Here is a 25099-nt window from a genome sequence, read left to right as displayed (position 1 = left end):
AGTTTGTTCCCCTTTATTGATGCCTAGTACTTCATGGTGTGGATGTACCATAGTTTAACCATTCACTTATTGAGGAACAGTTGAGCTATTTCAGATTTTTTGGCTATCACAAAGAAAACTGCTATAAGCATTCATGTACAGGTTTTTGTGTGAAAATAAGTTTTCAGTTGACTAGGGTAAAATGCCCAGGAACGTGACTGCTGGGCTGAATGGGAATCGCACGCTTAGTTTTTAAAGACACTGCCACCAGAGTTGCTGTGCCGTTCTCCACTCCGACCAGCAATGTCTGAGAGATGCAATGTCTCTGCATCCCTGCCAGCACTTGGCATCGTCACTATTTTTTATTATAGCCATGATGACAGGTATGTAGTGATACTGGTTTTAATTTGCATTTACCTAATGGCTAATGATGCAGAAAATTTAATTAAATTTTGTTTTATAAAAGAGCACTACAACTAACTTAGAGGAAAAGGGAATACACATCTTTTTGTTCCTTATTTTTGGGGTCACGGTGTACAATTTTTATATGTTAAGAATGTCTCCAAAAACAGAAGTGAAATGAAATTTAGTCCTAAGTAGTTCATCTTTTCACTCTCTTTTAGTATTTTTCAGCAACCTGGAACAGTCCATCAGAATTTTCATATTCTGTAAGTAACATGTGTTCACAACACCCTTTTTGCCTGTCATGGCAAACAGCACCCACGTAATCAATCTTTGTATTATGCTTGACTGATGATGGCAGCAATTTAAAAATGAGTTTTGTTACAAATCTAAAAAAAAAAATTCATAACAAATTATATAGGCCTTTTCTTAAAAGAAACTGAAAAATGATAACTTAAGCATCTACATTCAGCCATAAACAACAGTCTTATAAACTAAATGTGTCATAAGCTTACATCAACTAGAGGACAGAATCCATAATTAAGTGTAACTACATCTATTCGAGATGATTTTAATTACCACGGTCAAAGGATGTGCCGCTATACAAGAAAGTCTATTGTGTAAATGCCAGTTACTAAATGTAGAAAAACACAGGCTGTCAAATCACTGGTTTTCTCTCAGCAGATATAAAACAACCCTGTTCATATCACGAAGGCTGGGAAAACAAAGTAATGGGAGGCCTGGTGCCTCCACAGGGGGGACGAGGGGCACCCCATCCAGGCTGGGGAAAGAGCTGGGTAAACAGCTTCCTCTTTAAGCCAAACCTTGCACCTAACTCTTTACTTCTACACGCCCAGCCCAGCAGGAGCCACGATAGAGCCCAGTGAGAAAAAAGTCAGGCCCCTGACACCAGTCTGTCCCCGTCAGCACCTAGGGAAGCTGGACTCTGAACAGGGGCAGAAAAGACAGATGAAGTAATCCACTTACATGTGGGGGACACCCCCACTGAAGACACTGGTTTTTGAAATAAAGATTTAAAAATACAGCAAAATAATATACATCGTAAACTATTCGTCACGTTTTATGATGAGTGAATGATGAGAAAAAAAAAAGAGGGGGAAATGAATTCAAGAACAGAGTGACAGAAGACACATGAAAATTCAAAGACAAGACAAAGACAGCAACTAATGTAAAGATGCGCACACAGAAGGAGCGACGTGTGCCTGAAGGATGCCCACAGAGCAGCACCCCTGTCCCCAGGCTCAAAGGCACAAAGGAAAATATTAAAATGCATTAACTGATTCTCAGAACTGGAAAAACTTATCCAGTCCTGTCTTTCAACGAATACCAAAAACGCTTTTATCACATCTCTGAAATACGGTAAAGTTAACAATCGTCACAATTTTTTGAGACCTCACCATGTACCAAATTCTCAAGCTTATACATGCATTATCATCTCAGGACCACTTTATAGGTGGCTACAGGTATATGTTTAAGATAATGAAACTGAGGCTTGGAAAGGTTAAGTATTGTTATGGACTGAGTGTGTACCCCCCCCCCCAAATTCCTATGTTGAAGCCCTAACCCCCAGTGTGACAGTATTTGGAGGTGGGACGTTTGGGAGGTAATTAGGCTTAGACAAGATCATGAGGGTGGGGTCGCATGATGGGATCGATGCCCTTAATAAAGAGAGGGGGAGACAAGAGCATGGTCCTCACCACGTGGGGATACAGTGAGAAGGCAGCTGTCTGCAAGCCAGGGAGAGGGCCCTCACTGGGAACTGAATTGGCCAGTACCTTGATCTTGGTCTTCCCCACCTCCAAAACCGTGAGAAATAAATCCTTGTTGTTTAAACCACCCAGTCTGTGGTATTTTGTTATAGCAGCCTGAGCTGCCAAAGACAAGTATCTTCTTAAGCATCATATGCTATACCGCTTTTCAATTCTGGGATACTTCCAGTAGACAGAGACTCACCCCTTTCATGAGGAGGCTTATCCCAATACCAGACAGACAGCCCTGGTTACTATGTCCACCAGAAATCCCACTGCATATGCACCACCCTCTTCTAAAGGACACCACCACACACCAAAGAGTTTACTGTACAACCCAACTGGGTCTCATCTGTTCTGAGCTAAGCGTTCTTAGTCCTTAAAATAGCTGAAATGACTGGGTTTACTTTCACTTTTATGACAAACTAGAGAACTGACTTCCTTTAAATGGAAGATCCCAAACTAGACACTATGGCACAGACAGGCCTGACCAATGCCCAATCCACTCAGGGCACAGTGTGTGTCTGGGGCCAGGCTTACATGCTGAGAGCACAATGCACACGAGCCGGCTAACCTCTTGAGAGCTCCCAAGACAGGGAGGCACTTACGGATCACTAAACTGAAAATGGAAAGAATCAGTAGACAGTAACCGACTAAAATACTTCATAGAGGCCAAATGGCCCTTCACACACAAAACTCAATAGACCAAATAGTCCTTCATGCATGAAATTCAGTGGTGCCCACTATCAGACTTTTCTTATCAAACATTTTAAAGTAAACATACACTAGTATCTGGAATAAATGGGCAGCTTTCAAGATTCAATTATTTACCAAAGGTTTAAAGATTTGCTTAGCAGCTTTTCCTGAGCATCAGAGAAACTAAAGTCAATCATCATGATATGCAGTACAGATTTATATATGGAATGCATCAGTAAGTGGGTTCAAATACAAACACCCCTCTGATAAAAACTGCCCCCAAACTATTTAAAGGTGATATGTTCAATCAAAAATCACTTTTATTAGGGAAGAGTAACCACAGAGACATAGGTAGCTATTAAAATATTACGATTTCTAAATTGTTATCAATACAAAAATGGATACATTGTTAACTACGCTTATATATAACCAGAGTCTGTTTTGTAAGTTCTTTGTTTTGTTTTTTTTTATGGCTCTGTTGGGTCTTCGTTTCTGTGCGAGGGCTTTCTCTAGTTGCGGCAAGCGGGGACCACTCTTCATCGCGGTGCGCGGGCCTCTCGCTATCGCGGCCTCTCTTGTTGCGGAGCACAGGCTTCAGACGCTGTTTCGTAAGTTTTAAGTTTACCTTCTTAATGCTGGGTACTACTAGTTAGCTGGTACTACTAGTTACTACCACTAACAAACACAACTACAGCTGTTACACGTCCATCACACGTCAAGTGCTGTGCTAACCTGTACATTATATCATGTAATCTTCAGAACCACCCAGGACTTTGGTATCAATATTCCCATTTACAGGAGGGAAGGGAGGCTCAGAATTGTCCAAGGTCGCTGCACTTAGTGGTAAAGCCGATATTCAAACTCAAGTCTGATACTGGAGCCTATGTCCTTAACTGCATCTCTAAGTGACAGAAATGTTCTAAGCAATGATGATAAAAGCCTTGACGAAGCCCCCAGATATCTTGCTGCTTTCAGCAACAGGAGCATTATTTTCACTACTTGGCCACACAAATGTGAAGTGATTACAGGGTCCAAAAAAGCCACACCCGCCCTCCTGCCTCCCTGCGGGGTTGGCCACCAGCCCGCTGTTGGACCCCCGCAAAGTGGACGTCCTGGGAGATCACGAGGGACAGAGAAGAACAGCTTTTATCAAAGAACTTGCCCTCAACATTCCAACCTTCTGATGTGAGGAATGTGCCATGAGGGAATAGAACCTTCTAGAAACTTCAGGAAACAAACACTAGCACAGCGTGACCTGGCACCATCTGGCTCCCACCTATGCTCCAGGCAACCAAGCTTACATTCTGCATTTGAGTAGCACTTATATTTCAAGAACTTTCTCAAACATACCTCACTTGACCTTCAAAGGGAGTCTCCTTTCACATGCCTGCCTCCCCGCACCCCCCCACCTACCACGGGCACAAGATCTGCAGTCACTTCCCTCCCCGGGAGGGCAGGGGCCCAGGGGACTTGCCTGTCCCCCGGGGGCTTAACTCAAGTCAAGACCCCTCCCAGGGCCCAGGAGACGCCCTGGGGACAGGTTCCCGCCTGAGACTCAAGGCAACACCTCTCCGTTTTGTTTTCTCTTTTGCCATCAGAGCAGAATGCCAATGTGTTTAATTTTTCTTGTTTTACAGTAGCTGCCTTTAATTCTTGCTTTATAAAATCAGAACAGGAAACAGCAGCACCAGGAATGGCCCTCGCCCTCAACGAGGAGAGGCCCTCAGGCTCAGGGCCCCACAGACAGTCCGTGAGCCCCTCGTACCTTCTGGAGCCCCAGGTCCATGAGGAACGCCGCTGGCCGTGCACCCACATGTACTGCCCACAGTGTCCTGTCCAGAGCATGGGGTCAGGGCCCCGCAGGGCAGGGGGCTCCGCCATCCCCAGACCACAAGGCCCCGTGCGCGAGTCCACAGACCCACACCTAGGGTCCCCCGGCAAACTGCCTGCACACACCGAGTTCTCCATATGGCCTTCCTGTCGGGATGGAAAAAGAGGGCTGTGAAAGCCTTATCCAGGAAAGGCCCCTCAAAGGAATACCTCTGCAGACTGAATTTAGAAACAATCACACGGGACTGCGCGACTCCTTCAAGGAAAACACAACAGAGGACGTGTAATCCACCTATCAAAACAGCCATCATCCCAGGCTGTGTCTGGGACGATTTTCGTAAGAGTCAAGCAAAACTGAGTACCTGCTTCTTGCCACGCACCACAGTAAGTCCCTACGATATAAAACTCTGTCCTCTTTCCCTCAGAGGTCCTGGGTCTAACAAGAGAAAGAGGCATAAATACTGTCTTAATTTACATAATACCTTGTGATCACGCTATTTTGGTGACTCAGGAAGACCAGACAAAGGGAGAAAAAAACCTGCATGGGAGAGTCAAGAAAGGCTTCAGGAAGCAGAACATATTTATGTTTGTTCTAGGGGCGAAAATGGCAGGGTTTATCAGGCCAAACAAAGGAGGTTCCTGGAGGACAGGGACCGGGCAGGGTGCGTGGAGCCTGAGGCAAGGGTGAGATGGCAAGGCCTTGGACTCACCCTCAGGGCATCAGGGCAACCAGCCAGGGGCAGGCAGTGGCACGATGGGCAAGGGGGTGGGGAGGACGAACTGGGGAAGAGGAGGCTAGAGGCAGAGCCCACCTCGGAAGCTCTTACAACCAGTTCCAGCAAGAGGCAGCACAGCTCCAAGAGCAGCAGAGGCACAGAGGGGACTGAGGCAGCAGGACCTGTGACCGACCCAGGGCAGACGTGAGGGAAGGGAGAGCACGGGCAGGATCAAGCCACAAGTTCTAGGCGGAGCTAGAAACACATCTGGCACCTAGCTGGGATTCAGCAAATATTGTTTCAACTGGTGAAGAAATCAACTTAGGGAAGCAAAAAGGGCAGATTTGGTGGGGAACTTCCCAGTAAGGTTGAACTTCAAGAGTTTTACTTACTATACTGGTTCAAAATTTTTCGTACATGAAAATCATCCTGAACAGTTTTTAAAAATGCAAATTTTCTTGAATTTTAAAGAAAGTTTAATAATTTGATTATGAAGATGAGCCAGATTAGGGAAGCAGAGCTCCATGTAAAAGAGCCCCTCTGATAAAATTCCATGCCTATTCTTGCTGCTTCCAAAATCACGCTCGTAAAAAGGACTCAGCCAAGGCTTAAAACCTTGGGTGCTGGGAAGACGGGAGTTCTGGAACTCTTCCTGAGCTGGCATCTGGACTCGGAAGATTCCTTCTGGAGGGACTGAGATTTAGTGAGGGCGAGGTGTTCTTTGGAGGACTGAGGGTTCTAGTTAGTTCCCTGTAGGTTACTAACCTGTCAGCTGTTTTTCTAAAGAGAAGCAACCCCATCACCTCCACCATATGAGGCAGTCGGGGACCGGTTTATGTCTACCAACCTCGTTTCCCCCTGCTAAGTGAAGAAAGCTGGCAGGGGCCACACTGTAGGTCAGTACTTCTCAAAGAGTGGTCCTTGGACCGTTGGCAACAGAATCAAGTTTTGGTGGATAAGAATACAGGTTCCTAAGCTCCAATGCAGACATAAAAACCGGAAGTGGGGCCCTACCATTACCATGATTCTGATGGACCTCCGGTCTCTACTGCAGCAGCTTTCTCCTCCCAATCCCGATTAGGCTTGTTGAAAAAACCAAGCTGTTGGGGGCTGAAGTCTGTACTGTCGTCTAAAGGCATACATATCACCTCGAGGTTGGATCCAAACCTAACAGACTGTGAATTTTATACATTTTAATGAACAAACAGCTGACCTGATCATTTTATAAGACTTGAAGTCTAGGACTAGCAGCAGTGGTTCTGTCAAAAATCATATATAAAAATTCAGGGGCTTCCCTGGTGGCGCAGTGGTTGAGAATCTGCCTGCCAATGCAAGGGACACGGGTTCGAGCCCTGGTCTGGGAAGATCCCACATGCCGCGGAGCGATTAGGCCCGATTAGGCCCGTGACCCACAATTGCTAAGCCTGCGCGTCTGGAGCCTGTGCTTCGCAACAAGAGAGGCCGCGATAGTGAGAGGCCCGCGCACCGCGATGAAGAGTGGCCCCCGCCTGCCACAACTAGAGAAAGCCCTTGCACAGAAACGAAGACCAAACACAGCCATAAATAAATAAATAATTAAAAAAAAAAATTCAGGCCTGGGGTTTCCCTGGTGGCACAGTGGTTGAGAATCTGCCTGCCAATGCAGGGGACACGGGTTCGAGCCCTGGTCTGGGAGGATCCCACATGCCGCGGAGCAGCTGGGCCCGGGAGCCACAATTACTGAGCCTGCGCGTCTGGAGCCTGTGCTCCGCAACAAGAGAGGCCGCGATAGTGAGAGGCCCGCGCACCGCGATGAAGAGTGGCCCCCGCTTGCCGCAACTAGAGAAAGCCCTCGCACAGAAATGAAGACCCAACACAGCCATAAATAAATAAATAAATAAATAAATAAATAAAAATTCAGGCCTGGGCAGACTGCTTTCCTAGGTGTTCGTTCCCTAATCACAACCCGGTACACTACTCAACATCAGCCTTCAGGATATGTCAGAAGAGAGAATTTCTGATCAACATGCCTGTTTTTAGAGGTAGAGTCACGAATGTAGAAAACAAACTTACGGTTACCAGGGGATAAGGGGGGAGAGGGATAAGCTGGGAGATTGGGATTGACCTATACACGCTACGATATATAAAACAGATCACTAATAAGGACCTGCTGTACAGCACAGGGAACTCTACTCAATACTCTCTAGTGGCCTATGTGGGAAAACAATCTAAAGAAAAAGAAAGAGTGGATAGATGTATATGTATAACTGATTCACTTTGCTGTATACCTGAAACTAACACAACACTGTAAATCAATTATACTCCAGTAAAAACTTTTAAAAATATATTCCTGCTTTGGAATTTAACAGATACATGATGCAGTGGTTAGCTCAGAAGGTAATAAAACAGGGCTCCTGGATCACAATGATTTCCTCTCTCATCTTGTAATAGGGGATTCAAGCCTTGGCATCAGCTGGCTGATGGGGTGGGGAGACATCTGACCCAAACGGGGCTTAACAGACACTCCTGAAGTGTGTACAGAGAGCCAATGCCACCAGCAACCGGCGGGGCCGAGCCGCCTGAGTGGTGACCCGGAGGGCCCACCAGCTCATGACATCGATGCCCACAGCCCTCCTCTCTGAATGAGGAAGAGTCACAGTCTTCTTTGCTTGCTTGGCTTGTTCAGAGTCCAATTCTGATGTCTGTCCACAAAGCACTTAAATACAGACATGCCGGCACTGATTCTGACTTGATAAAGCCACCCTGAGCCCTCTATCACACTCCCCCCTGAAAACACCCTGGGACACTCAGCAAGAAAATTTCCCAAGTGTAACCCAGTGAAAGCCTTCTACTGAACAACTCATGGTATTTTTTTTTAAACGAAAGGACATGAAGCTGCCTTAAGCTAAGCTGTCAAGGCTGGTCCGTTGATAAATTCAGATTTTGAATGTCACAACACATTTTCTTTAAGGAAGTTTGGAAGCACAGATTTCTGCCCACTGGGCTCACTCCTCTATGAGCTCACCACACTATCTACAAAGTAGATGAACGATTATCTCGGGCTGAGTAATGTTCAACATGGGGAAGACACTTTGCCACCACAGCAATATATGTTCTTTCCTGAGGGGAGGCCTATGTTTTATCAACTATTTGCTCCAGCTTTTTGACAGATATAACTAAAGGAAGAACGTGTCACCTATTTCATCTTCAAAAACCATCAATTCCCCGCCCTCCACCATAGTCCCCGGCCCAATAACTTTCAAGACAACCCTTCCAAATCCAACACCAGTTTTCTTCTCCATCCATCAACTACTTTGGCTGTTGATCTAATATTTTATTCGAGGGGCAAGGATGTTTCAGGCTTCTTGGATGAGAAGGAGATGGGAACAAATAAAGCCTGTCCACAACAGACTGTGAACACCCAGAGCACAATGGACAAGAAGGTCAGAAAGAGATGGGCAAGGACGGTCAGGAAGAAAGCAGGAGGCGGCCCAGGGCTGGGTGGGTCCAGGGCGCCCGCCCTCCCCACACAGCATGGTCCACGTGGTCACTGTCCATCCCACCTGCGGACCCTCGGTTCTGACCAAGGAAGGAGAAGTATCGCCGCTTCACCGTCGCCCCAGAGCCTGGCACGGTGCCTTGCAGGAGGAAGTCCTTAAGGAGCATTTTTGGATCAAGGAATGGATGGAGTGATGAACGCGAGGTCTGGTGAACAGAACAGCAAGGAGAAGGAGGAACACACACTATGTGCTGCCCTGTAACCTAACGAGAGAAATCAGAGGCAGATGAAGAGACTGTGTGTGTATGTATTTTTAAACGTGTATGTATGTAACATACGTGTATGTTTTTTAAAAATGCCAGCAGTAGAGGCCAACCCGACGTTCCAAAATCAATGCTCAGATATTCAGAACTTAATGCTTTTCTCCAGATGCTACTGAAGATCTCACAAAAAAACCCTGCATAAATCTAGTCTACGTGGGTGACAGTTAAGAATGACACCCGCCTCCGATGGGTAAGTCTAAAAATATCCCTGTGAGAACAAAGGACAGCCGTGCAGGTTGCTGTGCAGAGCACCGAGCAGCCCGCGGCCGCTGTGGCGGATGAGCCCGGGCCTGGGGGGACGTCAGGGGCCGGGGCAAGACGGTCACGAAAAACAGATGACACAGGACACACTTAGGTCAGCGCTTTCTACCAGCCAGTCTACTTACAGGAAAACGCCCAACACCACAAGGCACAGCCTTCACAGTAAATGGCTGGTCGCAATAGTTTCATTTTCCTAAAGCTCAGCAATGTACCTGGACATTCATTTTCTTCAACAGAATTGTAACAGAGCAAGCGGAGCTAAATGCTCAATCTGACGCCTACCTTTAGATGTCACTACACATAATAAAATGTGTGGCAAGCAGCACACGAGGAGGAGGCCCCAAGGACTTTCCTCAACCCTCACATCACTCCCATGACCAAATCTGCTCCAAACCCCGCAGCTCTATGAAACTCAACGGTTCTCATCCCTGCATTACTCTTCACTGCTTTTCCCTTCAGTTCCCAAACTGCAGAGTAACAAGCTTTTGGCAATTTAGTTCTTATCTCTTCTTGTCATGGTGTAAAATATGCCCAGTTCTAATCTACCTGTACCTGAGGTGACAGATCAGAATGTTACAGGGAACGTTTAACCTCACCAGAAACTAGAGAGAAATGTGGAAGTAAAATCATTAAGAAATGTGCTGAGTTTAAGACTCTGTTTATAATTAATCATGAAAGACATTAGTCAACCTTTGTGTGATGGTTGTACCTATCAGCACATAAAAACTAGCTAAACGTTCATGCAAACTCTGCTACGAAATGCAATTTTAAGATTTCAAATAGCTGTACCTTGAACTATTCAAGACAGATTTTAAAAAATGAGGTGTACTTTACATGGAGTAAAATTAACCCTTTCATAGTTTTAACCATGCAACCACGTAACCACGTAATCACCATAATCAAGATAATCAAGACACGTAACTAGACTGCCGCCCCAAATGCCCCTATGCCCTTTTGTAGTCTATCCTTTTTCCTCATCCCAAGCCAACCACTGACCTGTTCTCCGTCCTGATAGTCTTGCCTTTTCCAGAATGCCTTATCAATGGAGCCAGAGTACGTACCCTTTGGAATATGGCTTCTTTCACTTAGCATCATGCATTTGAGATTAACCAATATTCTTGCAGGTATCAGCAATTTGTTCCTTGGTGTTGTTAAGTAGTATCCCCCTGTATGGATGTCCCAAAGTTTGTTTATCCATCCACCAGTCGATAGACACCTGGGTTGTTTCCAGTTTGGGGAGACTACAAATGAAGCTACTAAAAATACCTGTGTACAGGCTTTGGTGTGAACATAATTTCACTTCATTTGGGTAAATACTTAGGAGTAGTATTGTTTTAAAGATGTCTTCAGTGCACTCAGAGGAGCCTGCTATTAAGATAAATCCCTCCTTAAATCATTGTACAAGATGGTAATAATTTAACTGTTTTATGAGTTTGGATTTTCATATGTGCGAGTTTCTTAAAATAGGTCCACTTACACTGGTGACAATTCAAACTCTTCATTTACTCACATCTTAACATTTGAAACTATGTGCAGCCTTGAGAAACCACATGTAACCTAAGCTACAATTCAGTACTCTTCCGTGGGGCAGTGATGGGGTAAACGCCACTGTACACACCTCATCTCATTGAATCATCACGGTTAGGTAAGGTAATATTAGATGCATTGAACAAGCAAGAAAACTGGGGCTCAGAGAAAACAGGCAACATACCAGGAGTCAGACGGTTACACAGTGACAAGCACAAACAAAAGCTCAGATATGTCTGCCTCAAACGCCCGGGCTCTTTCTGTATCCTGGCCACAAGCTCCTCAACACACCAATGCCAAGTTTTTGTAATTTTCAGGGCTACGAATGAGGAGGAATTTCATAAGTGCTTTTAGAAGGCCACAATTCTGCCGCATGCTACCACACATGAAAAATGTTAAAGCTTTTCATTAGCAGTAGCCTTCAAGATGTGATTACGTTATGATCATAAATGTATGTTTTAAGGAACATGTTCTCATCCTAAACTTTCTTGGATAAGAACTTGTGGCTAACCTATTTTGGTGGTGATCACTGATAACTATAAGCAACTGAAAATAAAACAGGAAATCTGATTGGCTCACTTTCACACAAGAAAGGCACGCAATCTTAGCAAGTTTCTATATAAACCATATGTAGTATTTTCAGTGATGACTATCACTTTAGTCCAGACATTGGTAGGATACAATCTCCTTTGAAACATCTGACTTGATTTGAAGTTCTTTCCATTTACTCACTGACGTAGAAGTCAGGAATTGACATCAGGACTCTTTTGCAACTGAAATTACAGCTGTGAGATGGGAACAAATGGACATATTCTTGGAGTTTGCAGGTCTATATAAAGACATGTTAAACTTAATCCATCTCCCTCTCATGCCCTCAAAGAACCTTAGTTAATATCACAGATAAATTAAGTTCAAATTTTCAACTTGTCCCAATGTGTTAATTCCCTGGGTTGAAAGGCTCTCCACTTCCATCACATGGTACCCTGGTTAAGTTCAGGTAGAAACAGGCCAGATGAACGAGCCAGTAGGATTTGAAGGCCTCTCACTGCAACTACTTTAACTAACTTCACAGCTGCTAACCTAACAGGCACATGGAGGCCTAAAGTTCACAAACCAAACATCCTCAACAACCAAGGCTGAAGGGTTTATCCTCTTGATGTCTGATAAGAGGAAAATACCTGCTTTAGAAAGCAAGCTACACTTCAGAAAAAAAATAAAATAAAATGCATACTGCCTTATCAAAAAGAAAAGCAAGGATTAAGATAAATTTGGTTTTAGTGAAATTTAGGGCAACTGGTGTGTCACTTGTTTGCATGGACTGTGTGTTTATTAATATACACACGGCCTTCCTCCGCATTCAAACCACTAGACATTCCCTCAGGTGTGCTCAGTTTCTCTGACAAAGTTTTGTAAGAATGCTAGCCATGAAACTGGATGGGTTTCTACTCCACTACAAAGACCTGGGGACTTTTACTCCTAGGAGGCTGAGATCCCTTAGTTACAAGGGCTAAGAGTGACATAAAAATTCTTTTCAGGACTTCCCTGGTGGCGCAGTGGTTAAGAATCCGCCTGCCAATGCAGGGGACACGGGTTCGAGCCCTGGTCCGGGAAGATCTTGCATGCCACGGAGCAACTAAGCCCGTGTGCCACAACTACTGAGCCTGCGCTCTAGAGCCCGCGAGCCACAACTACTGAGCCCGCGTGCTTCAACTACTGAAGCCACGCGCCTACAGCCCGTGCTCCACAACAAGAGAAGCCACCACAATGAGAAGCCTGCGCACCGCAACAAAGAGTAGCCCCCGCTGGACGCAACTAGAGAAAACCCGCGCGCAGCAACGAAGACCCAAAACAGCCAAATATAAAAATAAATAAATAGAATTTTAAAAATAAATACATAAATAAATAATTCTTTTCAGTGTCAGAAGAAGTGACGACTAAGCCAGAATGGAAAATGATGATTCACCGAGTCGGAGACCGTCCGTCAGTGGTGAGTACTCAAAGCCACAAGAGCCTTTGGGTCCAGATTCGTATCCCCAAGTCTGAGTAATCCCAACACCTGGGAAGCTTCTAAAAATACAATTTCCTAGAAGGAAGGCTAACATGAACCCTGTGGTGCTGGACAGGCATCGGAAGTCTCCATGGACGGATGCACAAGTACAGACGTGCTTAAACCTGGGCTAGAACACGTGTTTAATATCCCTACTCCCTCTGCCATGATCGAGAATCAAGGACACTAGAAGCAGCATGCACACCTAGAGCCCAGATCCTAGTTTCTAAATACCATCCTCCAGGGACTTCCCTGGTGGTCCAGTGGTTAAGACTCCGCGCTTCCACCCACTGTAGGGGGCCTGGGTTCGGTCCCTGGTCGGGGAACTAAGATCCCACATGCCACATGGCGTGGCCAAAAAAATTTTAAAAATAAATAAATAAATACCGTCTTCCAGTAAAAGGTCCCAGGGCTGGGACATCTCATGGTGCCAGAAAGTAGGAATCCTGTGCTCAAAATCAAAGGATTAGGGGCATTTTAAAGGAACACAGAAGCCAATGTGAAAGAGTGCCCGGAACAATCTGAGCAACAAAATAATGACAGATTATAACCTACAGAATATTCTTGAGGCCACACTGATATAAATCAAATAAATAAGTAGGGAGAAGGGACAGATTTCTCTTAAAGATGAATTCCAATGAATAACAAATGAGGGAAATAAAAGACCACTATTAGAACACTACAGTACCTGTGGCAGACATAGGATGTTAAAAATAGAGGATGAAAGTTTGAAGAGAAACAAGGTATTTGTATATTCTCAAATTATCTTCCCCAAGATATAAACTCATTACCAAAGGAAAAAGTAACTTCACAGGAGAGAAATCTGGCAGACGCAGCCTTAATGATAAGTAGGGAAACTCCACAGTAACAAGAGAACCAACACCAGGGACCCCTCATGATTCACTGACAAGAGCACATCACAGCGGTGCTGTTTGTTCCTGCCACAAACACACGAGCTCCATCTAATCAGGAGACGCCACAGACAACCTCCAGCTGAGGGGAGCTCCAGAGGCACTGAGCAGCGCTCTCCTCAGCAGTTAATGTCACAAAGCAGGAGACTGGGGGCGGTCAGTGACTGGCAGACGACAGACGTGACCAACTAAACGCAACTCCGGGCTGGATCCTCAAACAGAAAAGGCCTTTAGCAGGAAAAATCTGAATAAAGTCTGCAGTTTTAAAGACAAAACAATTCCCGGGCTCCACTGCCTCCTCAATTCTGACTCTGTCTGTCTGGGAAATCTATATTTTACATTTAAAGCTCAGCAGGGGCTCTGGTGACCGTCCAACTCAGGAATCACCGAAAAGGCCTGAGAAATCCCGGTGGCCAGACCACCCCAAGTGACAGGGACAAGTGACCCCAAACGGCAGCTTGTCAAGCTGTGTCTGATGACCGCAGGCAAGTGGGTCAGCGTTCGGGGAGGGACAGAACCCAGGGGTGTGCCTGTCCTGCCCTGCTTCCCTTGAAGGAATGACGTTTCCAACGTAACTGCAATCTTCTGAGTGTCTGTCTATTACGGTCACGGTTTACGACTTCATGCTTTGTTAGAACGTAAAACAAAGACGATCAAGGGCTTTTACAATCTCAGCTACTGCCCCTTGACCTGACTGAATGCAGCCTCTCTACGTGCAGGTCAAGTGGAGTTCAGCCGCATCTCAGCAAGTGACTGACACTCTAGAGATAACATAGCTCCCCTCCAGCCTTCCCGGAACCGGCTTCAGGCACGTTTCTGACGAAGGTCTTTTCCACACAGATCCGGGCTGAGGCCTAGATGCTACACCAAGGGCACACACAATTCTGAGATGATTTCATCGCAGAGTTGAAACAATATCTAACAAAATAAGATCAGCATATTGTTATTTCCACCCATTGAAAAATACCCTTCCTAAATGTCTTAAATTAAGCAAAGATGATTCTAGGTTATGCAACAGGCTTCAAAGAAGAGACAAATACAAAAGATATACATATTTTTTAAACCAAGCAGCAAAACAGCAAAAGTATCAAACATTTTTCCTACTTTCAATGAGATAATGTACAGTACCTATGCAAGAATGACTCTAGAAATGGTGTCTAATCTTTTCTTCAGAAGAACTGGGTTGGTTTTAAATATTTAATACCTGAGATATGAATATAAAACACAAATTATATGTAACGATAAGAGTTTTGCTGAGAGAGGTTAACGGGTTTTTTTTATATATAAATTTATTTATTTATTTGTTTTATTTTATTTTTGGCTGCACTGGGTCTTCGCTGCTGCGTGCGGGCTTTCTCTAGTTGCAGTGAGCAGGGGCTACTCTTCATTGTGGTGCTCAGTCTTCTCACTGTGGCGGCTTCTCTTGTTGCGGAGCACGGGCTCTAGGCGCGTGGGTTCAGTAGTTGTGGCTCATGGGCTTAGTTGCTCCCCGGCATGTGGGGTCTTCCAGGGTGAGGGCTTGAACCCATCTCCCCTGCATTGGCAGGCAGATTCTTAACCACTGCGCCACCAAAGAAGTCCCGAGGTTAACGTTTTTATTCAGATCCTTTCAGGGAGATGTGTCCAATCCCTCTAGACTGGACCGACACCTGGTCGAGACAGCTAGAGACACGGGATGGAATTCCGATCCTATGCACAAAGCGGCCCCGGCCCAGACCTGCAGTCCTGGGCTCACCCAGGTCCACGGGGCCAACGGCCCGGCTCCCAGGACCGAGCATCTAGGCACACTAAATGAGGTGCTCGTCCCACGACCATCTGGTGGAAATCTGTCCAGCTGTGCTACTCACAAACTCAGAGCAGCAAATAATTCAGACGTATTAGTAACTGCCAACAAAAAGATCTGTGAGTGAGCACCTAGCGGATTCAGTGTGGCATGATAAATATTTGCTGAACGAAGAGAATTTTGTTTTCAGCTGGTGGTTCAGTCATGCACCACACAGCAGTGCAGAGCAGCGTGTGCTTTTAACTGTGGGCCACCACTAAGTCTCTCCTGAAAACAGATGGCGCATAAATACAAAAATGGATAATAAATAACTTCCAAACAGCCTGTACATACTTCTGGCCACAGCCTCTAAGCTACCCTCCCCCAAATTCCTGAGCTCATCTGAGATACCATGATTAACAGGCAATCAAGTTGTAAAAACAAAGATTCTAGGAGAATGTGCTCCCCCAAACTGCCTGACTGGTAACATCACCACATTTCTGTGAGCAAATGAAATTCTGTGCAACTAAATATTTAATTAGTGCTGTGACCACTGTCCACCTAGAGGAAAGCATTTGGTTTTGGACCCCTTCACCAGTGTGGTTCCATGATTCCGTGAAGCAGGGGGTGATATCAGATGCACCAAGCTGGGGGCGGCCACTTCTGCACCCAACTCAGCATAAGGCACCTGCCCCACCTACAGGGTGACTTGCTGTCTTTCACCTCTGTTTATGTTACTGCATCGCGCAGTAAATAATATAAACATACAAAGTTCTCTCTGAAAAAGGGGAGCTTTTTAGACTCAAGCAGGCCCTTTGATAAAGAGCACAGAGGAGCGAGGACGGCCTGAACAGGTCCTCCTAACCCCCATGCAGGGGTTCTCACCTCTACTAAGAACAGCCAGATGCCCTCCAGGGCTCCTTCCAGCTCTAACCCACAGAAAGACTCGATTCTAGGAGCATTTCTTAGGATTACAACTTTGGCTAAGAACTCCTGTAGTACATTCTGCCCTAATTTGAAAAACGCAAAGTAATTTAAAAATAAGTGGGGGAAAATAAGGCCAGCAGATTATTTTGGAACTTCAAGGTTATTTGAATATGAAATAACTTGGCCTTTTCCTTGCCAAATAAAGGAATTATATTCATTTGTTTAAAAATCATAGAAATACGATTTTTTTAAAAAAATTCCCCATTTCTAACAAAGCCCAGAAGTTTCCTCATGGTTTTTTAAATTATGAGATTTTTACATTTGCATTCCAAACACATAAAAGCATCTCCTTTATGATGGAGACTTTCACGTTCCAACAGGTGTGCGCACACAGCATGACCAGCAAGGAGCGTCGGGGTCACTGAGGGCCTGGACCCTGAGATCTCCCCCCACCACCCACACCCAGGTTACAAAGTCTCCTACACAATCAGCAGAGCTCATCAAGCAGATAGCAAATCCCGTGTCCTGAACACCAGCCATTCAGAAAACCCAAGTTTCTCTTGGAGCTGGGAGGTGACTCATGGAACTTCAATGCTCTAATGTTAACACAAAAAGAAGTGTCATAAAATGCAGCCCAAACACCCGCGGCCCTCGCTCTAGAAGACACCAGCAGCAGGAAGCAAACTTCTTCCTGTGAGGAGTGGTTTGCGTGTGCAGGGGCTACTCACTAAATGAACTTTTAAACTATTTCTTAGCCAGCTGTGTTCACCATTCTCCCTTCTGACCTCTACAACAAATGCGCAGGAATCCATATATACATATACTCTGTACTATTAAAATGAAATTTCAAAAGTAAATGACCTCTCTCCGTAGCCCCTGACTTCCATTCCTAGTCAAATGATGTCTAGTTCCACCGGTTCCCGAGATCCCCAGCGAGTATATTTTTGCCAACAGGTCCAAAAGCAAAAAGCACACAAATGTGTAACATTTTTAAAGGTGACAAAAACTTGCACAACTTTAAAAGTAAAATCAACCTGATTATGAGCCACAGATTTTAGAAACTGTATAATTTTTGTCTTTATTTTACACTTGTTTTCATAAAAATGTACACCCCTAATTTTCTAAAAACTACCTTCACCTCACTGCATTTACTTCAAATCATTTTTACAGAAAAGGCTTCCATAGGTAAAGTTAAATTATATTGTCCTTAATTCACCTGATTGTTTCCTTAATGCAGACTTCTAAAACTTACACTTTCATGTGACCTGTTTTATTTTATGTCTCATAAGAGAGGAAACTCTAGATAAAAAACTCAGACAATCTGCATTTTTCCCCACATATTTTAACATTAGAAATTTTGTTTGCCACCACAGGAGAAAACAGACTGCTGTTGCTCTTCCCTGTCACATATCAGAATAAGATGCCAGTTTCAAAATATTAGTTTAGTTTTCACAAATATTTGGCTAGGACAACAAAAATCATAAAACAAACAAACAAACTCATAGAGAGAGATCAGATTTATGGCCACCAGAGACAGGCTGGGGGATGGGGAACTGGATGAAAGCAGTCAAAAAATCTGAAAGACGGGAAAAAAACCCATAAACCTTTTCCATGGTTTTTATTCCTCAGCTACTACACTTAGATGCAAAGAAATGTGAAACGAGATACATTTCCTGAGAAACCTAGTTTCAAAAAAATTCTCAGTTTAAAGCAGCAACTTCATTTTTTTCTAGGCAGAAAGTTATTATTTGTTAAATAATAAATAGAAAAGGGTAGAAAGATGGTGTAGAGTGAAGGAGGGAGAGCAGGTAGCCAAAGATTTCTGTTGAATACAACATTTAAAAGTTAATAAAATTCATTCTGACGCTACATTTTCCAAGGAAAAGGCATCAGCCGATCTCCCTGGCGGTCTTCCCGCCCCCTCCTCACAGCATATCCCAGGTGGAGAAAGCGAGGAGGCGGGAGCTGGTGGATGTAACTCACCAAGATGCCAGCAGGGGCCTTTCCACCGTAAACACCTTCAGCAACCTTCTCCTCCTCATCTTCACTATCATCTTCCAAGTAAAACATCTTAAAACTGAACTAGTTCATCAGAATGTCTTTTTTTCAGAGATGAAGGCACACTTCTAAGTTATCAAAACAGAAAGCTGTTCTGCTGGGCAAACTGTTTGCAGACACAGTAATATGGTTAAAACTGAAAGGAAATGGCTCTTAAAAAAAAAAAAAAAAAAAAGCAATACATGCATGACTTTACCAGTAAGATTTGCTGAAAGCCTCAACCCTGTCCCTCTGAAGCAGATAAGCAGGGGCATGGGATGGGCCGTGCTGCGTGTTTACACTGATAGGTACCAAGTCCTGCCCAAGCACAGGAGCCTCACTGTGCTTCCATCACACGGGACACGAATTGAGTTAATGATTCCCTAAATCAATTACATCCTCATTTTTAGAAATCAAAACAACTACACATACGAAGACGTAATCGTCAATAAATTAATCATGTAAGGGAACAAAGTTTACATATACTTTCTAAGCATCAGTGAGCTTCCCAAAGACAGCCAGGTGACATATGCTTTACAGAACTCAAATCACTGAAATGTTTTGCTTTGTCATATTGCCATGACCCAATATATTTTCACAATTCTGAATGGGAGCTAACCTGCTCAGCACTGTAAATAATGAACAAATTATAATAACAATTTGTTACTGTATGTTAAGATAGCATTAGTTATATTAATGTTGTAACAGTAACATTACATAATAATATAATAACAAACAATTTAACTTCAAGAGTATGATAATACAACACTAAAATTCAAACATCCTGGTATTTCCTTTCCAGCTGTTAGTAAGTCAACATATAAACACTTCAAGTGAATTTTTCTAAAAACCTAAAACACACTAACACAGAGACCAAACGTCAATTTTTAAATTAAAATACACTATTTTTTGCAAGCCAGTGTCTAGGACTGTGCTGTCTGTTACAAATAGCCATTATCCACATGGCTACGTTTGTGATGTGGCTACTGCCAAATGATATGTGCTGTGAGCATAAAATATGTAGAATGAAAGCAGAACGTGAAATAATTTCATAATTTTATATCTATATATAAGGTTACTTGCTGAAATGAAAATACTTTGGATATACTGAGTTAAATAAGATATATTCTTAAAATTAATTTTACCTGCTTTTTTTATTTTTTAATGTTACTAGAAATTTTTAAATGACAATGTGGCTCCCATTATATTTCTACTGGAGCACGACTTTAGGATCCTGAGACAATCTTGAGAAGAAGGGCGGAAAGGAACATTCAGCCAGAGTTCCATTAATGAAGAGCTGAGGGTGACAGGAGTTTCCGTCATTCCACAGAAGTAGTTAAATTCATCAATATACTAACTGATCCTCAGATATTTAATAATGTTCACATTATTAAACTTTTTCTCTGTCTAAACATCGCAAAAGACAAAACTTCCAAATGTTTGACCGAGGGATTGTTGGTAATGTTTACTACAGCAATATACCATCAAGATACACATAATAAAAATGTTAAATGGCAAAATTTAAAACAAATTTCACCAAAATTAGAAATGGGAAAATGTATCCTGCATTCAAAGCATTACACTGTCTTCTACCCACACATTAACGTGAAGGGCCCACGGGCGCTTGTAATCCAAGTCAATACACGTCATGTACACAAATTCCCCCTTTCACAAGGGAAGTGATTTTTTTGGTCTATTACACAATGTAAAAAATTTTAAACCTCTTTCTTCCTCCATGTCCCCCTGCAGTCCCAGATCCTCAGCATCAGATGGTAATAAAAACCCACACTGGGGTGCTGCCCGTGGGAAAGAATGGAGAAGTGGGAAGTCAGGGAGAAGGCGAAGTGAGGGGAGACGGAGAAAGGGGGTTCCAGAGAAGCTACAAGGAAGATGGGGAAGAGGGGGAAAACAGAAGAAACAGAAGTTGGAAGAGACAAGAAAATATGCCAGTGGAACGACAGGAGAGGGGAAACTAAGTAGGAGGGCGGGTGAAGAGCGAAGACAGAGGGAAAAGAAAAATGCGAAAAACCTGATCCATTTTAAATGTGAGGAAACTGAGGCCCAGAGAGGTCAGGCAATTAGCCCAAGGTCACCCGCTCAGTGGGCACGTGTTGCCAGGTTGAGGCCCCGAGCGGAAGTGCTGGGGGAAGGGGTCCAACAGGAGAGAGGGAGCAAGGCCCGAGCCAGGAGGGCAGAGGCTGTCGGGCAACCTTGACCTCACCGCCTCTTACACAACGAGCAGGCTCCAGGCCAGCCACCTGGGCTTCCGGAGAGCCTGGGTACTGTCTCACCATGTGGTCTGGATCCATGACTCTCAGATGCTCTGACAGCAAGGAGCATGGACCACGGACCCAGACAGAGGATGAGCTCACCCTCCCAACACCGATTCCGCACCAGGGCGCACACCTCCTGCTGCGTCTGGGCACCGCCTGCCCCCAGGCTGGGACCTGCCGCTTCCCTAACTTGGTGGTGGCGCTTTTCAGACTTGGTCAATAAAATTTAAAAATCACAACCAACAATTCTTCATCATCCCTATGATTTTTTTTCAAAGAAAAATGCTACTGTATTGTCAAGACTTTTTCTGTACAGGCTAAGAATAAATGGTTGTGCGTCAAGAAAAACTACTTTTTATTTTTGCATAGCATCTTCAATAATCTTATTAAAAAAAAACCAAAAAGGCAGGTGGAAGTTGGAAGTCTTTTTTTCCAAGACTTAAATCTTTCAAGAAAAAGATTTGTTGAAAGCTAGCTCAGGGACACAAAACTTAAATGCTGGCCAGGAGAGTCAGAATCTTGTTCTGATTCCACAGCTGATGATGCTTGTAAAACATATACCTTCTTTATTTTTTTCCACCACTAATCCCATAAATGTATATGAGACCAGGTATAAAGGGCTTCTTAACAAAATGTAAGAATTTATAATTTCCTAACATGAAATTTGCTAATTGAAATTGGGCTAATTGGTTAAACAGAAATACCTTTATGCCACAAGTTATACTCTTTTTACCGCAAAACATGAAAATATTGATCCATAATCTACTCCCCCCAGTGGTCATAATGTGGAATAGCAACATATTTCTACTGAATTACCAATGAAGAGGTGAGAAAACTAAGAAGTTTTCATTAGTAAAAAATTATAATGAAAATATTTTTTAAAGCCTCAGTTACAAAGAATTCATAATCTCCACCATAATTATTCTACAGTGAAGGAATTAACTCAGGTGCATTGCTGCATTTTCAAGGCCACTCATGGCAGAGACCCACACAGAAAAGGACCACAGCCTACACTAATGCATGTAAAATTTTTCTTTCCATATCTGGAATTACTTGTAATTAATGTTTGCCCATGAAAACAACCCAAAAGGGACAGATACGCTTTCTTCAAAACCAAGAGAAATTCTTCTTGATACCACTCTGAGGTTTTCCAATCTTCAGTAGTTTAGCCGCTTATTGGAGAATGGCTATCCCATCTACTCAAGTTCCAGTATTTCATTATGTCCTCATACAACCCCCAAAACTCTAAACAGCATAGTGACAATTTCATTTGAGCTGTGAATGAATGAATGATCAAACACAAACAGGTCGTTCTAGGAACAGAGGAGAAAAAACAGGAAGAATCTCCTGAGGTCAGAAGGCCCGGCTTAAAGTGACTCTCCCAACAATAATCTTCTTGAAGACTTACATTTTACCTTTAAAATTCAACACGTTTTGCATTCTACTTTGAAACATCCATTTTTTAAAATATGAAGGAAAAAAAAGGCTAACTGGTCAAAGTTTTCTTCTACCAAGTTCCAGGGTTAATGTACCATGTTTACTGTACAAATGGCCTAGAATATCCTCAGTGTACTCATCCCAGTTTAAGGAGTCTGGGACTAAACAATCCCTGAGCTCTATTTCTCTGACTCTAATGTTTTAGGTCAAACTTTCACCCCATATTTTGAGACCAGAGAGACAATACTGGGTTGTCCGCAGCAGTCAAGTGTGGGATCGTTAAGAGCAAAGCTTAGGGCTTCCCTGGTGGCGCAGTGGTTGAGAACCTGCCTGCCGATGCAGGGGACAAGGGTTCGAGCCCTGGTCTGGGAAGATCCCACATGCCACGGAGCAACTAGGCCCGTGAGCCACAGCTACTGAGCCTGCGCGTCTGGAGCCTGTGCTCCGCAACAAGAGAGGCCACGACAGTGAGAGGCCCGCGCACCGCGATGAAGAGTGGCCCCTCTTGCCACAACTGGAGAAAGCCCTCGCACAGAAACGAAGACCCAACACAGCCAAGAATGAATAAATAAATAAATAATAATTTAAAAAAAAAAAAAAAAAAAAAAGAGCAAAGCTTAAACGGCCCAATTAAGGAGCAGAAGAATCAAGGCTTGACTTGTGTCCCACATTCTGGACAACGCTTCCAATAAAATAAAGCCAAGTGGGAAACCCTCTGCCCTGCTCAGAACCCCCAGGGCAGCAGCCTCACTGGGGGGGGGGGGGTGTCTGTGTCATGTTAATCACAACTGTTTCCATTTAAATGTTTGTCTATTTCTTCTCTCATTTCACCCTCTGAATAGCAGTTAGCAATGGTCCTGTACCCAGGGTGACACTCAGGAGCAACACTCTAATAAGCAATTTTCTGTACAAGGGCTGTGTCACTCCATTTTGCTCACACTCTAGAAATCCTGTTGAAACATAAGTCGTTTTATTATCAAATTCACAAAACAGTATATAATTTAAAAAGTGTGGTGCTTTAATCTTTCAGCAACAAATTCTCTGCTATAAACTCACACCTAGCAGGAGCACACAGCGCATCACAACAGGAGTGACACCAAGTACAGGTAACGTCAGGGGACACAGGGCTGGGGTTCCCCACTCTGGGTCCACGTGAGATGGCTCAGAGCTCGCCAAAGGAAATTACAACAAATAAATGAAGTAATCAAGGACAGATGAGATTATTAACACAATCCGGAGAAGAACAGGAGAAAATGCCACAAATTGTGAGATCAGCATCCTGTAGGGACCCGTGTCAGTCACACTCACATTCCTCGACTCTTAAGAGGCATTTCCACTTCTATAGCTGGTTCCGCACAACATTTTTCACTAAAGATTTTCTAGACCATTTGAAAAACTGGTGATGGTGGTTTTAATTATTTTGCTGCTGTGATTTCATCTCTAAAAAATTGCTTACAATTTTCTCTATTTTAAAAATATTGCTAATTAGCTGGTACTCTCCTTTCTGCCATCTTCCATCTGGATAAACGAATTGCTACGGTAATGCTGAGAAAGTACTCAGAAGCCAGGAACTCAGCAATAATCTCTTGGATATGCAGTTTCTTGGGGAGAATGTAAAAACTCTTATCATATATAAAATTCATACAAATAATAATAAGTATACTAGGATTTCAACAGACAAGTATACAAAGGACAAACTATCAGCAACATCAAGAACCTGTTCACATCTTACATGGAGAAGCCAGGATGTACACCAAGGCCTGCTTGACTCCAGAGCCTCTGCTTTTAACCATGTTGTTGGTGTTTAATTCACAACTTGCTTGCTATCATGTTAGCAGACTTAAAGAAAATACCACCCAAGCAGTTGGGATTATCATTTTTTTTTTCAAAAGTTTTTTTTTTTTTTTTAAATACATTGGCCCCAAGGATTTTTTTTTTTTTTAACTTTATTTATTTATTTATTTACTTATGGCTGTGTTGGGTCTTCGTTTCTGTGCAAGGGCTTTTTCCAGCCGTGGCAAGCGGGGGCCACTCTTCATCGCGGTGCGCGGGCCTCTCACTATCGCGGCCCCTCTTGTTGTGGAGCACAGGCTCCAGACGCGCAGGCTCAGTAATTGTGGCTCACGGGCCTAGTTGCTCCGCGGCATGTGGGATCTTCCCAGACCAGGGCTCGAACCTGTGTCCCCTGCATTGGCAGGCAGATTCTCAACCACTGCGCCACCAGGGAAGCGCCCGGGATTATCATTTTAATAAAGAATCATCATGAGTGTGGCTAAGAGCCACCCCACAGGACAGATGGTCTGTAGCCTTAAATGGGCATCCAATGAAGCCTGGAAACCCTGCTTGGTTTCTGTGGTCAACCTGCTCTCCCAGTTTCTGTTTCTTTTTCCAACTTCCATGTTTCTCAACCTGACTGCATTCCCATCACCATTCCCTCCCCATCAGAATATTCAACATCTCAAATTCTTGTATGCAGGTCACTGTGTTCTTTGGGAAATGAACAGCAAACATGACTAAAACACGTTGCTACGAGAATAACTTAAGGAATTTACTTTTACAATTGGAAGATTCTAGTGCTACATTTAAGTCTGTTACCAGATTTTACTTAGCTAGTGAAATTTAAATTAAAACAAAAAATCAGAATTGTTAGATTACTGCCTTTCAGAGGCTGAATCTGCCTACTTCAATATAAAGTTCCCCTGGACGTCCCTGGCAGTCCAGCAG

At 43.7% G+C, this 25099-nt stretch overlaps 1 protein-coding gene across 3 annotated transcripts in view; it reads right to left on the bottom strand.

The window, feature by feature from the left end:
* LPIN2 (lipin 2) overlaps positions 1–25099 on the bottom strand; it is an 82716-nt gene that overhangs the window by 39278 nt on the left and 18339 nt on the right. The window contains exon 1 of one of the 3 annotated variants that reach the window (XM_059895513.1): positions 18612–18631. The exons of the other annotated variants lie outside the window; for them this stretch is intronic. The gene's annotated coding sequence lies outside the window, so the exon portion shown is untranslated. Of the gene's footprint in view, positions 1–18611; positions 18632–25099 lie in introns of those variants that run through there. 3 annotated transcript variants of the gene reach the window in all.

Source organism: Balaenoptera ricei, chromosome 14 (genome assembly GCF_028023285.1).
Source record: "Balaenoptera ricei isolate mBalRic1 chromosome 14, mBalRic1.hap2, whole genome shotgun sequence".
Classification (NCBI taxonomy): domain Eukaryota; kingdom Metazoa; phylum Chordata; class Mammalia; order Artiodactyla; family Balaenopteridae; genus Balaenoptera; species Balaenoptera ricei.
The sequence above is the reverse complement of the archived record's forward strand: the minus strand, read 5'-3'. Positions and strand labels throughout refer to the sequence as shown.